Below are 13,878 nucleotides of genomic sequence, written 5' to 3' on the forward strand. Positions count from 1 at the left end.
AAGTGTGAGCTATTACCATTATCTGAGACCAAATAATTGGACAGTCGTTTAATTATACATTTAATATCAGTCTGAGACTATTAGCGTGAAAGTGATGACAATAAAAATGATCAATAGTTTTGTGGTTTTACAGAAACATAGACTCCATTTACATACATAAATGAATCAGAGATTTTATAAGCTCCCTGCCTGGGACATTCCCAAGGATCCTGCCTCTTATATATCATTATTAGCTTAGTTGTACCAGTGAGTGGAAGCTGTGCATTCATTAGTGACTTAAAAGCTGACATTTAAAAGGTGTATGGAGAACATCGTTGCTATCAATGTAGAACAGGACTGTTGGAGAGTGTTACCTATTCTCATCGTTGCTATCAATGTAGAACAGGACTGTTGGAGAGTGTTACCTATTCTCACACAAATTTTGACCACTTGAAGTTCAATTTAATGGGGGTTGATTTAACATGCCTGGTGGTGTCTTTAGCTGCTTCTTAGAAAGGCTTTTGACGACTTCACTTTAAGCTCAGGACTTAACTTTAGAGCCTGTGGGGCCAAACAGATGCTTTTGGGAACTCAGTATGAGTAATGTCCTCCTGCAGCCTGGGTCATAATTCATCCAATATTGCTCTAGTGGCCTAGAAGAGGCAATATATCTCTAAGTATTCACAGGGGATGCACAGCAATGCCAGAGGATCTTGTTCAGTAACCAAAAACATATTCAGAGCTTAAAATGAAAATCCCAATTGGAAACTCGTGACTTAAATACATTTCTGGAGGGTCTTCCTGCAATCAGCTAACCAGAAGCTCCCAAGATGTTTATCCTTTTCAGGCTCAGAATAAAGCTCCATCTTTACTCTTGTGGGAACAGAATTATTATAAATTGTAATTTTCGGTATAACCATTAATGTCTTTACTCTACGAGTAGCAATAGCAGCACAGTTCTAGTAGTATAAGTTGTTTTGGTGTTGCAGGTGGCTAGGTCCCACATGTTTTAGTATATTTTTGCATTTTTTTCCATGAGTGCCCCCAAGTAATTAATTTAGAGGGATAGTACCTTGGTTAGTGTTTACAGCTCTCACGATTCCTGGAAATATTTAAAGCATGGGACAGTCATGGCCAGCCCAGCTGCTTTGTTATTCTTCTCCCCACAAAATTACTAGAATAATGGTTCAATTAAGAGGATATGCTAATTTTTTTAAATTAAATTTAGTTTTATTGAAATATATTCATATACCATAAAATCATCCATAGTGTACAATCAACTGTTCACAGTACCATCATATAGTTATGCATTCATCACCTCAATCTATTTTTGAACATTTTCCTTACACCAGAAAGAATCAGAATAGGAATAAAAAATAAAAGTAAAAAAGAACACCCAAATCAACCCCCCCCCCACCATTTTTCATTTAGTTTTTGTCCCCATTTTTCTACTCATCCTTCCATATACTAGATAAAGGGAGTGTGATCCACAAGGTTCTCACAATCACACTGTCACCCCTTGTAATCTACATTGTTATACAATCATCTTCAGGACTCCAGACTACTAGGTTGGAGTTTGACAATTTCAGGTATTTACTTCTAGCTATTCCAATACATTAAAACCTAAGAAGTGTTATCTATATAGTGCATAAGAATGTCCACCAGAGTGACCTCTTGACTCCATTTGAAATCTCTCAGCTACTGACACTTTATTTCGTTTCATTTCACATACCCCTTTTGGTCAAGAAGATATTCTCAATCCCATGATGCCAGGTCCAGATTCATCCCTGGCAGTCAAGGATATGCTAACTTTTAAATTTATACTCTTTTCTTTATTAATGCCTGATCACAAGGCTGAGGATTACTACCAAAAGGGAGGGACAGTGCAGAAGACAAATCTCGGCTTTTGACTTCCAAAATAGTTTCTTTATATCTATGGCAGAGCCATGGATTTAATTTGCATAAGTCCAGGTTTCCAAAAGAGAAATGGTGTTTTGAGTCCCATAGGTTGAGACCAAAGAATTCAAGCTCAAAGTTCATGCATTAGACAAGAGAATTGGGAAGATAGCATGAGTGCGGCAACTAGTTTTTCTCCTAAAAGGTGGGGAGTTAGATGCTGATATGGCTGTAGGAGAAGGGATCCTCCACCCCCCCAGCCTCCATCATGGAGTAGCATGAATAATAATAACACCTATGTAGCACTTACTATGTGTTAAGCATTATTCTAAGTGCATTATATATTTTAATTCATTTACTCATCTCAACAACTCCATGAGTTAGATCTCATTTTGCAAAACTGAGGTGCAGAAGGGTCAAGTCAAGGGATTGGCTCAAAATCACAAGCTATTAAGTGGCAGACCCAGTGTTCTCCCTCAGGCATTCTGGCTCTGGAGTCCTTGAGTCCTTATTTAGCAATGACCAAACTTTGTAGTGTGGATAACAGAAAGCTCAGATTGGTTTGGAGGGTTCCAAGATCAAGGGAGACCTGTGCCTTGCTTCCTGAAGAAGCCTGAGCAGTATGTCTCAGGGCAAACCTTGCAAGCATGTGGGAGCAGCAGCAAAGCACAGCTGGCAGCTGGCAAGTCTAGACAAGAAGGGCTCTGACAGTTGAAACTTCTGCTACCCAGAGGAGACCCCACAAGAATTTTCAACATCCCTGAGAGGGTTGTAGGTGTGGCTTAGAGAGGCTATGACAAGGGTTCACTGTCAACAGGAGAAGTGTGGAGAAGCCAGAGGCCATAGTGGACCCATGAACATGGGAAGAGGAAGTGGTAGAGATTGAGATTAGCAGGTAGAGATGCCCTCGTGGAATGCCAGTGGAGAGGCCTCCTCCCTCCCCAATGACATGACACATGCAAATCTCAACAGAATGAAAGGGAAAGGATGAAGCCTTGAATTTGTCTGTTTTTATCCCTGAAATGATTGAAGAATCATTTATTTGAATTAGTTTAAATTAAGGAGGTTGACTTACCTGCTACAGAGAAGGTTGGGGAATTGAAATAGAGGTTAAGTCCAATTACAGAAAAAGTAAAGGTTATAATTTCATACCACTGATAATTAGCTTGTAAAAACTGTATTCAGTACATAATTCTACAGTGACAACATAAATTCAACATAAGAAGTCACTATGTGATCTGTCATGACTTCAAATAGAAAGTGTTCACTATTGGGAAGAGGAGTTGAGATGGACTCTCAATACCTTTCTTCATATTACCAGTGCAGACACAACTTCTCAAAAAGCAATTTCCACTCAACTGGCATTTACTTTTCCATGGGTCAGAAGCAGTTAAGGGAAATGAAGTGCCAAGGTTATATTGGTTACTGATACCAAATTATTTCTGGATTAGGAACACCGTGGCCTGTATTGTGGCAGTGAAAGTGCTTTATACCCCATCTATGGATGAGGCTAATGTGTCAGCTTATAGACCTTGCATTCCCTAGAGTGCCTTATAAATCTGTAAGTTGTTCCCAAGTGCTCTATTTTACATTCAGATCCCTGAGTGAGCTGGAAAATGAAATGAATAAACAAACACACTCAAAGAGGTACCTGGTTAATTATCTGTTGCAGGAACTAGACATACTCCATTTCTTTTCTTGTTTCTTTCATAAAGTTTTTCTTTCAAATTGTTGTCAGAGAAACATTTTCTGATTTAAAAGGGGCTTTTATTCTGAATAGAGATGAGTAAAATACCTCAATAAGAATTTATTGGCTTCAAAAGATGCTTAAATGGCCAAAGTGGATCTGGGATGGGGTTGGATGCAAAGAACAAACTGATTATTTTTTGTTGCTGCAGTCATTTAGTATTGATCAAGAATCATTAATGCTAATAGCTCTGTTTTGGGGTGTAATGCATATTTATTTCTTAATTTTCTTTGCTAGTAAATATACATGTTTGAAGTACTTTCCATTGAAATATTCTTAATGAACTTACATCCATGGTCCTTTGCTAAGTCAAGCTGAGGTGCCAAGTTGTTCTATGATTCTACTCTTCAATTTCTTCCTCATTTTTAAAATGGAAGATGATATCTGCTATGCACATGTATCACAGTGATGTTAGGGCAATTTGTGTGTTATTACCTGAAAAGTAATTTGTGTCTTCAGAGAAAGGAATCAAATGTTGGCCAGGATTACCTGCACCTTTCCAATGAGGAGAGATTTTACCACACGAGAGGTCTTCCTGGATACATTCATTAAGGAAGGAAGTGGTAATTCCCAGGTCTCTGAACGTACTTCACATTTTTCAGTGCCTCCTCATCCTAACACATGGAGCAGCAGGACCCAGTAGATGTGGTTCCTCAGCCTGTGACATAACCTGAGTGTTTTAATTCTCTTGTCTATCAGTTTAGAAAATGTAATTCACAGGCTTGCCATATGGAGGAAGTAAGCAGAGCAATTGGAAAGCCCTTTGCAAATATAGATGGCTACCTGTAAGTGAAGAATAATACTCAAGTGCATGCATTTTGAATACAGAGATAAGGATATTTGTCAGTTCAACCCTTTATTTAGAGGACATGAGTATGTTGGCTGAACTAAAGCCATCTACAGCTTTTACAGCGACAGCTGTAAGATACTTGAAAACATATGCCGCTCCACATTTTGTCTCCAGATTGAAGATTTAAAATGAGTTTCAAGAATTTCCATGGCATTTCATATTTAGAAGGCTTTTTCTTATAGGACACATTAACAGTCTATTATGCCAAGTCACCTCCATGACATGCTTGTTATAGAAATCCTTACCAAAAGAGAGTGTAAGACTCTCTTTTGTGAGAGTCGTCATGAGCATCCCGACATGTAAGACTTTCAGAACTTACAGCAGGGAACTCTGCAGTCTCAGATAGCAACAGGCCCCCCAAAGTAGCACCAATCTGAACATCACAAGTTTGGCAGATCACTGTTTATTTTCAATCCCTTCATGGTACTGTAAATACAATAGTATTTTCTCCCCTATGTGGGCTTCTTAAGGGCTAGGGTACCTATTGTCTGCATTCTGGAGAGCTAGTCAGTTCCTGAATGTTCTGGTTGCCTGATAAATCCTGAAGAGCAGGCCAGCATTGATGAAGAGCAGGCACATCAGGGTTTCTTTTCTCCTTTGCACTTTCCAAATTCCCTTCATGTAGAGTCCAAAGCCATCAATAAAGATACTTTTTGTTCCCGTCTATGAATTAGGACTATGCCTGACAGTTCAGCAGATTGCAGAAGAGTTAGTTTTGGGCTATGTGACATGCAAGTTCCCTGACAGCAGACTCTGGGGAGCCCAAGACTTTTCTGCAAGTTCAAGGCCTCTCCCACCCAGGGCTGTCCTTGTTTGATAGGTACATCCCTGGTGAGCTACGGATCAGTCAGCATGGCAGCATCAAGCCAGAAGGAAGGGAATGGACTGGTGAATAAGGAGGCAGCGGCAGTTAAACCGAGGTGCCAAAGCTGATGTCAGCATGAGGTCTAATGTGAGGATGGGGAGAAAACACATGGAGACTGGGTGCGGAGTTTGGGAGGAGGTGTGGGTACAGAGTACAGACGGTCCAACACAAGAAATAAACATCAAACGTATCAGAAGTATGGCCAGTGGTGGGATAGGAATAGAGAAACAGGAATGGGGAATTGGACAAAATTTAAAACTAAAATGAGAGAGAACCTTCCCGAGACCAAGAAAAACAAGGTGTCCTGAACTAAGGAGTATAATCAACTCAATCCTCTGCTCCTGAGATTCAACAAAGAAGAAAGAAAGGAAAAAAAACAAAACAAACAAAAAAAAAACTGAAAGAAAAACCAACAACACAAAACGATCTTGAGGGTGCTGGATTCTAGCTCCTGCATTCTTTGTATAAACAGATGGGTATTTTCCCCAGGAGTGGTGCTCTAACATTCTGGGTTCCCTTTATGCAGGTGAGGAAGAAGCAGATTCTTGGTCTGAGTCTTCTGTGCCCTTTCCAAGGTGGCTGTGAAACAGTCACTTTCTTTTATTCTATCAAATATTCTAAACTTAATAACTAACAAAATATTGAGATTCTGTAACTGAATACCAAATGGCCCAAGTATAGGATTTAGACTAAGTGATTAATGTTTCTTTTTTTTTATTAGAGAAGTTGTAGGTTTGTTGATTTGTCATTTCTATTATTTTTGAGGTTTTAAGCAGTGTCCTCGTTGAAGCTGCCTTAATTATGGGAGTAAAGGCAAAAACATTAATTAAGATATATAAAACAAGAAAGAGTACATATTATTCAAAGAATTTTAAGACTCATAAAAAAAAAACTTAAATTAATATGGCAAGTGAAGAGAGAAAGTTTGAGTTGAAGCAGAAATATGAGATTCCAAACTGCTAATTCATTTGAGAGTCTGGATCCATTTCCTTAATTATTTAATGTTTTCCAAGATTCTTGGGAGGACAGTTTTATCCTTCTTTTCCCTTTGTTTTCCTTTCACCTCTTCCTGTTATCCCCTAGAACAGTTTGGGTCAGGGACAGAGGATGGGAGTTGGAATAAGATAAAAGGCCATTTTTTCTCCATTTCTTTCTTTATCAGAAAAAAAAACCCACAAACCTAAGCAAACAGTGAAAACCACTCATGTGGCACATGGACAATTGTCTTCTCATATTTGAATAGGTGTGATGTGATGGCTTCTTCACTTTCAGGTTTTGTCTCATGACATTTTAATACCAAGCGGTATTTCCTCCCACTCCCTGACATGCAAAAAGAAAAAGGTATCTTTGTGCAAGTAATTTGATACGCATGATTTTGTGAAAGAATTCTGTATCTAAAACTGTCACATATTTTAAGTATGTATCCTTGGTTTTCTAAATCTGTGAGATGCTAAAAGCAGCAATGTTTATGTTTTAATATCATAAAGAATCAAGCATTTCAAGATAGAAACAGTGATGCATAACAATTTACATCCTGGGAAGATGGAAATTCATGCTTCCAGCATGACAAGACCACCAGAGCAACTAATTGTGTTCAGTGGCAAGTCTGTATCTGATACTTGTCTTTCTCAGGAGAAATAGAGACATGATATATGGCAGGCTCACATTACTTGTTTCAAAGCTCTCCTTGGTTGATGGGGTTGGTTGAGATGAATTAGTTTTTGTGTCTGATTTCTGTTATCTTTGTCTCATTAGACAGATAGTAAACTTTATCGACTTATTCACCTGTTCTGAATTTCAGTTAAAGAGCCAAGAAGCTAATTGAATTGACTTTTAGTCATGTATGCGAAGGGGTTTTGTGGAGCCAAGTGAATCTCAAGTGGGAGCTGAGTGTTCCCTCCCTCCACTTCCATTAGAGAAAGGGGAGCTGTGGGGTGGGTCGGGGCCTTAGACACTTATACTCAATAGTAATTAGCAATTAGTGAGAGGGGTAATGTGAGTCAACCTAACCATTTGTCATTAGGGAATAAACTGTGGTAGACTGAATCTCCACCTGCCTGACGCTGGGAAATTAGTGCCTCTGAAGATGGCCTTGTGCCATTTCTGGGTTTTGCCCTTAGGGGAGTTTTAAGCATGTTTGCAGTCTCACCTGGCAGTGGTGGTCACTGCTCCTTTCATTCGGATCCTCTCTATTTCTTTTTTCTTTTTTTTTCTTTTTTTTTTTATTGCTAGTTTCTTTTAATTTAATTTTTCAAATTGTGGTAACATATATATGTAACATAAAATTTACCATTTTAGCCACTTTCGAATACTCAATTCAGTGGCATTAATTACATTTACAGTGTAGTGCTACTATCAACACCATCCATTATCAAAACTTTTTTATCACCTCAAACAGAAAATTTGTGCCCATTAAGCTGTAACTCCCCATACCCTCTCTCTTTAAACTAATCTCTCTCTAACCTACTTTTTGTCTCTATGAATCTGCCTGTTCTAGATATTTCCTATAAGGGGACTCACACAGTATCTGTCCTTTTGTGTCTGGCTTATTTTACTAAGCATAATGTTTTCAAGGTTCATCCCTGTACTTCATTCCTTTTTATGGCTGAATAATATCCATCGTATGTATATACCGCATGTACATGTACATAAGCAGCTTCTCACTGTTTATCCATTCATCTGATGGTGGACACTTGGATTGTTTCCATCTTTTGGCTGTTATGAATGATGCCACTGAACATTGGTGTACAAGTATCTACCTGAGTCCCTGTTTTCAATTCTTTAAGCTATACGTAAGAGTGGAATTGTTGGGTCATACAGTAATTCTTTAACTTTTTGAGGAAATGCCAAACTATTTTTCACAGCGAGTGCACCATTTTACAATCTATCAATAATGTACAAGGGTTCCTATTTCTCCACATCCTTGCTAACACTTGTTATTTTCCATTTTAAAAATAATAGCCATTCTAGTGGGTGTGAAATGGTAACTCATTGTGGTTTGATTTGCATTTCCCAAATGGCTAATGAGGTTGAGCTTCTTTTCATGTGCTTATTGGCCATTTGTATATCTTCTTTGGGGATATGTCTATTTAACCCTTTTGCCCATTTTTAAATTTGGTTGTGTTGTTGAATTCTTCTTTATGTACTCTGGATATTAAACCCTTATTGGCTATGTCGTTACCAAATATTTTCTCCCATCTATAGGTTGCCTTTTTATTTTCATGATAAAGTCCTTCGATACACAAAAGTTTTTAATTTTGATGAAGTCTCATTTATCTTTTTTTTCTTTTGTTGCTTGTGCTTTGGGTGTAAAGTCTAAGAAACTATTGCCTAATCCAAGGTCCTGAAGATGCTTCCCTATGCTTTCTTCTAGGAGTTTTATAGTTTGAGTTCTTATATTGAGGTCTTTGATCCGTTTTGAGTTACTCTCTGTATATAGTGTGAGTTAGGGATCCACCATCACTCTTTTGCATATGAATATCTAGTTTTCCCAACATCATTTGTTGAAGAGGCCATTCTTTCCCGATTGAGTGGACTTGGCACCCTTGTTAAAAATCAGGTGGCGAGCTTGCTTTGGCAAGCACTAAAATTGGAACAATACAGAGAAGACTAGCACGGCCCCCGCGCAAGGATGACCCACAAATTTGTGAAGCGTTCCATATTTTTCATAAACTGTAACAAATGTACCGCACTAATGCAAGCCATATCATCACGGTCAAAGTGAGACAACAGGTAGATGTAAGAGGTGTGGAGCTCTGGGTTGATCCAGGTTGATCCAGGCCACCTGGTTGTAGTTCTGGTGCCCCTGAGAAAGCAATGTGATCTTCATGGCAGGTGGGTGAAGAGAGGTGGTGTCAGGGCTCTTGGGAGGTCTGAGGGCACTGTGAGGAGATGGCAGAGGGCTGGCTCCCAGCTGCTGGAAGAGGAGAACTTGCTGCAATTCTATTCAAGCCATATTAAAGCAGGAAACTGTGGTGACTCTGCCAAGATGTCTGGCCTGTGGGTGGTTTTTTTTTTTTTTTTTTTTTTTTTTTTTTTTAATCATCATTTTATTGAGATATATTCACATACCATGCAGTCATACAAAACAAATTGTACTTTCGATTGTTTACAGTACCATTACATAGTTGTACATTCATCACCTAAATCAATCCCTGACACCTTCATTAGCACACACACAAAAATAACAAGAATAATAATTAGAGTGAAAAAGAGCAATTGAAGTAAAAAAGAACACTGGGTACCTTTATCTGTTTGTTTGCTTCCCCTACTTTTCTACACATCCATCCATAAACTAGAAAAAGTGGAGTTTGGTCCTTATGGCATTCCCAATCCCACTGTCACCCCTCATAAGCTACATTTTTATACAACTGTCTTCGAGATTCATGGGTTCTGGGTTGTAGTTTAATAGTTTCAGGTATCCACCACCAGCTACCCCAATTCTTTAGAACCTAAAAAAGGTTGTCTAAAGTGTGCGTAAGAGTGCCCACCAGAGTGATCTCTCGGCTCGTTTTGGAATCTCTCTGCCACTGAAGCTTATTTCATTTCCTTTCACATCCCCCTTTTGGTCAAGAAGATGTTCTCCATCCCACGATGCCGGGTCTACATTCCTCCCCGGGAGTCATATTCCACGTTGCCAGGGAGATTCACTTCCCTGGGTGTCTGATCCCACGTAGTGGAGAGGGCAGTGATTTCACCTTTCAAGTTGGCTTAGCCAGAGAGACAGGGCCACATCTGAGCAACAAAGAGGCATTCAGGAGGAGACTCTTAGGCACAAATACAGGGAGGCCTAGCCTCTCCTTTGCAGCAACCGTCTTCCCAAGGGTAAAACTTATGGTAGAGGGCTCAACCCATCAAACCACCAGTCCCCTATGTCTGTGGTCATGTTAGCAACCATGGAGGTGGGGTAGGCGAATACCCCTGCATTCTCCACAGGCTCCTCAAGGGGGCACTACATCTTTTTTTTTTTTTTCCTTGTTTGTCTTTTTTCTTTTTTTCTTTTTTTTTTTTTTAACTTTCCCTTCTTTTTTAAATCAACTGTATGAAAAAAAAAGTTAAAAAGAAAACAAACATACAATAAAAGAACATTTCAAAGAGACCATAACAAGGGAGTAAGAAAAAGACAACTAACCTAAGATAACTGCTTAACTTCCAACATGTTCCTACTTTACCCCAAGAAAGTTACATAATATAGCAACATTTCAGTGAACTTGTTCCGACTACATCCATCAGAAATTAACAGACCATAGTCATTTCTGGGCATCCCCAGAACGTTAAATAGCTTATCTGTTCTTCTTGGATTATTGTTCCCCCTTCCTTAATTGCTCTCTACTGCTAGTTCCCCTACATTCTACATTATAAACCATTTGTTTTACATTTTTCAAAGTTCACATTAGTGGTAGCATATAATATTTCTCTTTTTGTGCCTGGCTTATTTCGCTCAGCATTATGTCTTCAAGGTTCATCCATGTTGTCATATGTTTCACCAGATCGTTCCTTCTTACTGCCGCGTAGTATTCAATCGTGTGTATATACCACATTTTATTTATCCACTCATCTGTTGAAGGACATTTGGGTTGTTTCCATCTCTTGGCAATTGTGAATAATGCTGCTATGAACATTGGCGTGCAGATATCTGTTTGTGTCACTGCTTTCCGATCTTCCGGGTATATACCGAGAAGTGCAATCACTGGGTCGAATGGTAACTCTATATCTAGTTTTCTAAGGAACTGCCAGACTGACTTCCAGAGTGGCTGAACCATTATACAGTCCCACCAACAGTGAATAAGAGTTCCAATTTCTCCACATCCCCTCCAGCATTTGTAGTTTCCTGTTTGTTTAATGGCAGCCATTCTAATCGGTGTTAGATGGTATCTCATTGTGGTCTTAATTTGCATCTCTCTAATAGCTAGTGAAGCTGAACATTTTTTCATGTGTTTCTTGGCCATTTGTATTTCCTCTTCAGAGAACTGTCTTTTCATATCTTTTGCCCATTTTATAATTGGGCTGTCTGTACTATTGTCATTGAGTTGTAGGATTTCTTTGTATATGCAAGATATCAGTCTTTTGTCAGATACATGGTTTCCAAAAATTTTTTCCCATTGAGTTGGCTGCCTCTTTACCTTTTTGAGAAATTCCTTTGAGGTGCAGAAACTTCTAAGCTTGAGGCGTTCCCATTTATCTATTTTCTCTTTTGTTGCTTGTGCTTTGGGTGTAAAGTCTAGGAAGTGGCCTCCTAATACAAGGTCTTGAAGATGTTTTCCTACATTATCTTCTAGGAGTTTTATGGTACTTTCTTTTATATTGAGATCTTTGGTCCATTTTGAGTTAATTTTTGTGTAGGGGGTGAGGTAGGGGTCCTCTTTCATTCTTTTGGATATGGATATCCAACTCTCCCAGTCCCATTTGTTGAAAAGACCATTATGACTCAGTTCGGTGACTTTGGGGGCCTTATCAAAGATCAGTCGGCCATAGATCTGAGGGTCTATCTCTGAATTCTCAATTCGATTCCATTGATCTATATGTCTATCTTTGTGCCAGTACCATGCTGTTTTGGCAACTGTGGCTTTATAATAAGCTTCAAAGTCAGGGAGTGTAAGTCCTACTTCGTTTTTCTTTTTTAGAGTGTCTTTAGCAATTCGAGGCATCTTCCCTTTCCAAATAAATTTGATAACTAGCTTTTCCAAGTCTGCAAAGTAGGTTGTTGGAATTTTGATTGGGATTGCATTGAATCTGTAGATGAGTTTGGGTAGAATTGACATCTTAATGACATTTAGTCTTCCTATCCATGAACATGGAATATTTTTCCATCTTTTAAGGTCCCCTTCTATTTCTTTTAGTAGAGTTATGTAGTTTTCTTTGTATAGGTCTTTTACATCTTTGGTTAAGTTTATTCCTAGGTACTTGATTTTTTTAGTTGCTATTGAAAATGGTATCTTTTTCTTGAGTGTCTCTTCAGTTTGTTCATTTCTAGCATATAGAAACATTACTGACTTATGTGCATTAATCTTGTATCCCGCTACTTTGCTAAATTTGTTTATTAGCTCTAGTAGGTGTATCGTTGATTTCTCAGGGTTTTCTAGATATAAGATCATATCATCTGCAAACAATGACAGTTTTACTTCTTCTTTTCCAATTTGGATGCCTTTTATTTCTTTGTCTTGCCGGATTGCCCTGGCTAGCACTTCCAGCACAATGTTGAATAACAGTGGTGACAGCGGGCATCCTTGTCTTGTTCCTGATCTTAGAGGGAAGGCTTTCAGTCTCTCACCATTGAGTACTATGCTGGCTGTGGGTTTTTCATATATGCTCTTTATCATGTTGAGGAAGTTTCCTTCAATTCCTACCTTTTGAAGTGTTTTTATCAAAAAGGGATGTTGGATTTTGTCAAATGGTTTTTCAGCATCTATTGAGATGATCAATTGATTTTTCCCTTTCGAGTTTTTAATGTGTTGTAATACATTGATTGTTTTTCTTATGTTGAACCATCCTTGCATGCCTGGAATGAACCCCACTTGGTCATGGTGTATGATTTTTTTAATGTGTCTTTGGATTCGATTTGCAAGTATTTTGTTGAGGATTTTTGCATCTATATTCATTAGGGAGATTGGCCGGTAGTTTTCCTTTTTTGTAGCATCTTTGCCTGGTTTTGGTATTAGATTGATGTTAGCTTCATAAAATGAGTTAGGTAGTGTTCCATTTTTTTCAATGTTTTGAAAGAGTTTGAGTAAGATTGGTGTCAGTTCTTTCTGGAAAGTTTGGTAGAATTCCCCTGTGAAGCCATCTGGCCCTGGGCATTTATTTGTGGGAAGATTTTTGATGACTGATTGGATCTCTTTGCTTGTGATGGGTTGGTTGAGGTCTTCTATTTCTTCTCTGGTCAGTCTAGGTTGTTCATATGTTTCCAGGAAATTGTCCATTTCTTCTACATTATCCAGTTTGTTGCCATACAGTTGTTCATAATATCCTCTTATAATTTTTTTAATTTCTTCAGGATCTGCAGTTATGTCACCTTTTTCATTCATTATTTTGTTTATATGGGTCTTCTCTCTTTTTGATTTTGTCAGTCTAGCTAGGGGCTTGTCAATCTTGTTGATCTTCTCAAAGAACCAACTTTTGGTGATATTTATCCTCTCTATTGTTTTTTTGTTCTCTATGTCATTTATTTCTGCTTTAACCCTTGTTATTTCTTTTCTTGTACTTGGTTTAGGATTGATTTGCTGTTCATTTTCTAGCTTCTTCAGTTGATCCATTAGTTCTTTGATTTTGGCTCTTTCTTCCTTTTTAATATATGCGTTTAGTGCTATAAATTTCCCCCTTAGCACTGCTTTTGCTGCATCCCATAGGTTTTGGTATGTTGTGTTCTCATTTTCATTCGTCTCTATATATTTAGCAATTTCTCTTGCTATTTCTTCTTTAACCCACTGATTGTTTAGGAGTGTGTTGTTTAACCTCCAGGTATTTGTGAATTTTCTAAGTCTCTGATGGTTATTGACTTCTAATTGTATTCCATTGTGGTCAGAGAATGTGCTTTGAATAATT

The 13,878-nt window shown here is 38.4% G+C and overlaps 1 pseudogene; it reads left to right on the top strand.

Annotated features, from left to right (window-relative positions):
* The first annotated feature begins 8,903 nt into the window (after window positions 1-8,903).
* LOC119535643 lies at window positions 8,904-9,003 on the top strand (annotated as a pseudogene).
* The last annotated feature ends 4,875 nt before the right edge of the window (window positions 9,004-13,878 follow it).

Source organism: Choloepus didactylus, chromosome 5 (assembly GCF_015220235.1).
Source record: "Choloepus didactylus isolate mChoDid1 chromosome 5, mChoDid1.pri, whole genome shotgun sequence".
NCBI classification, from domain to species: Eukaryota; Metazoa; Chordata; class Mammalia; order Pilosa; family Megalonychidae; genus Choloepus; species Choloepus didactylus.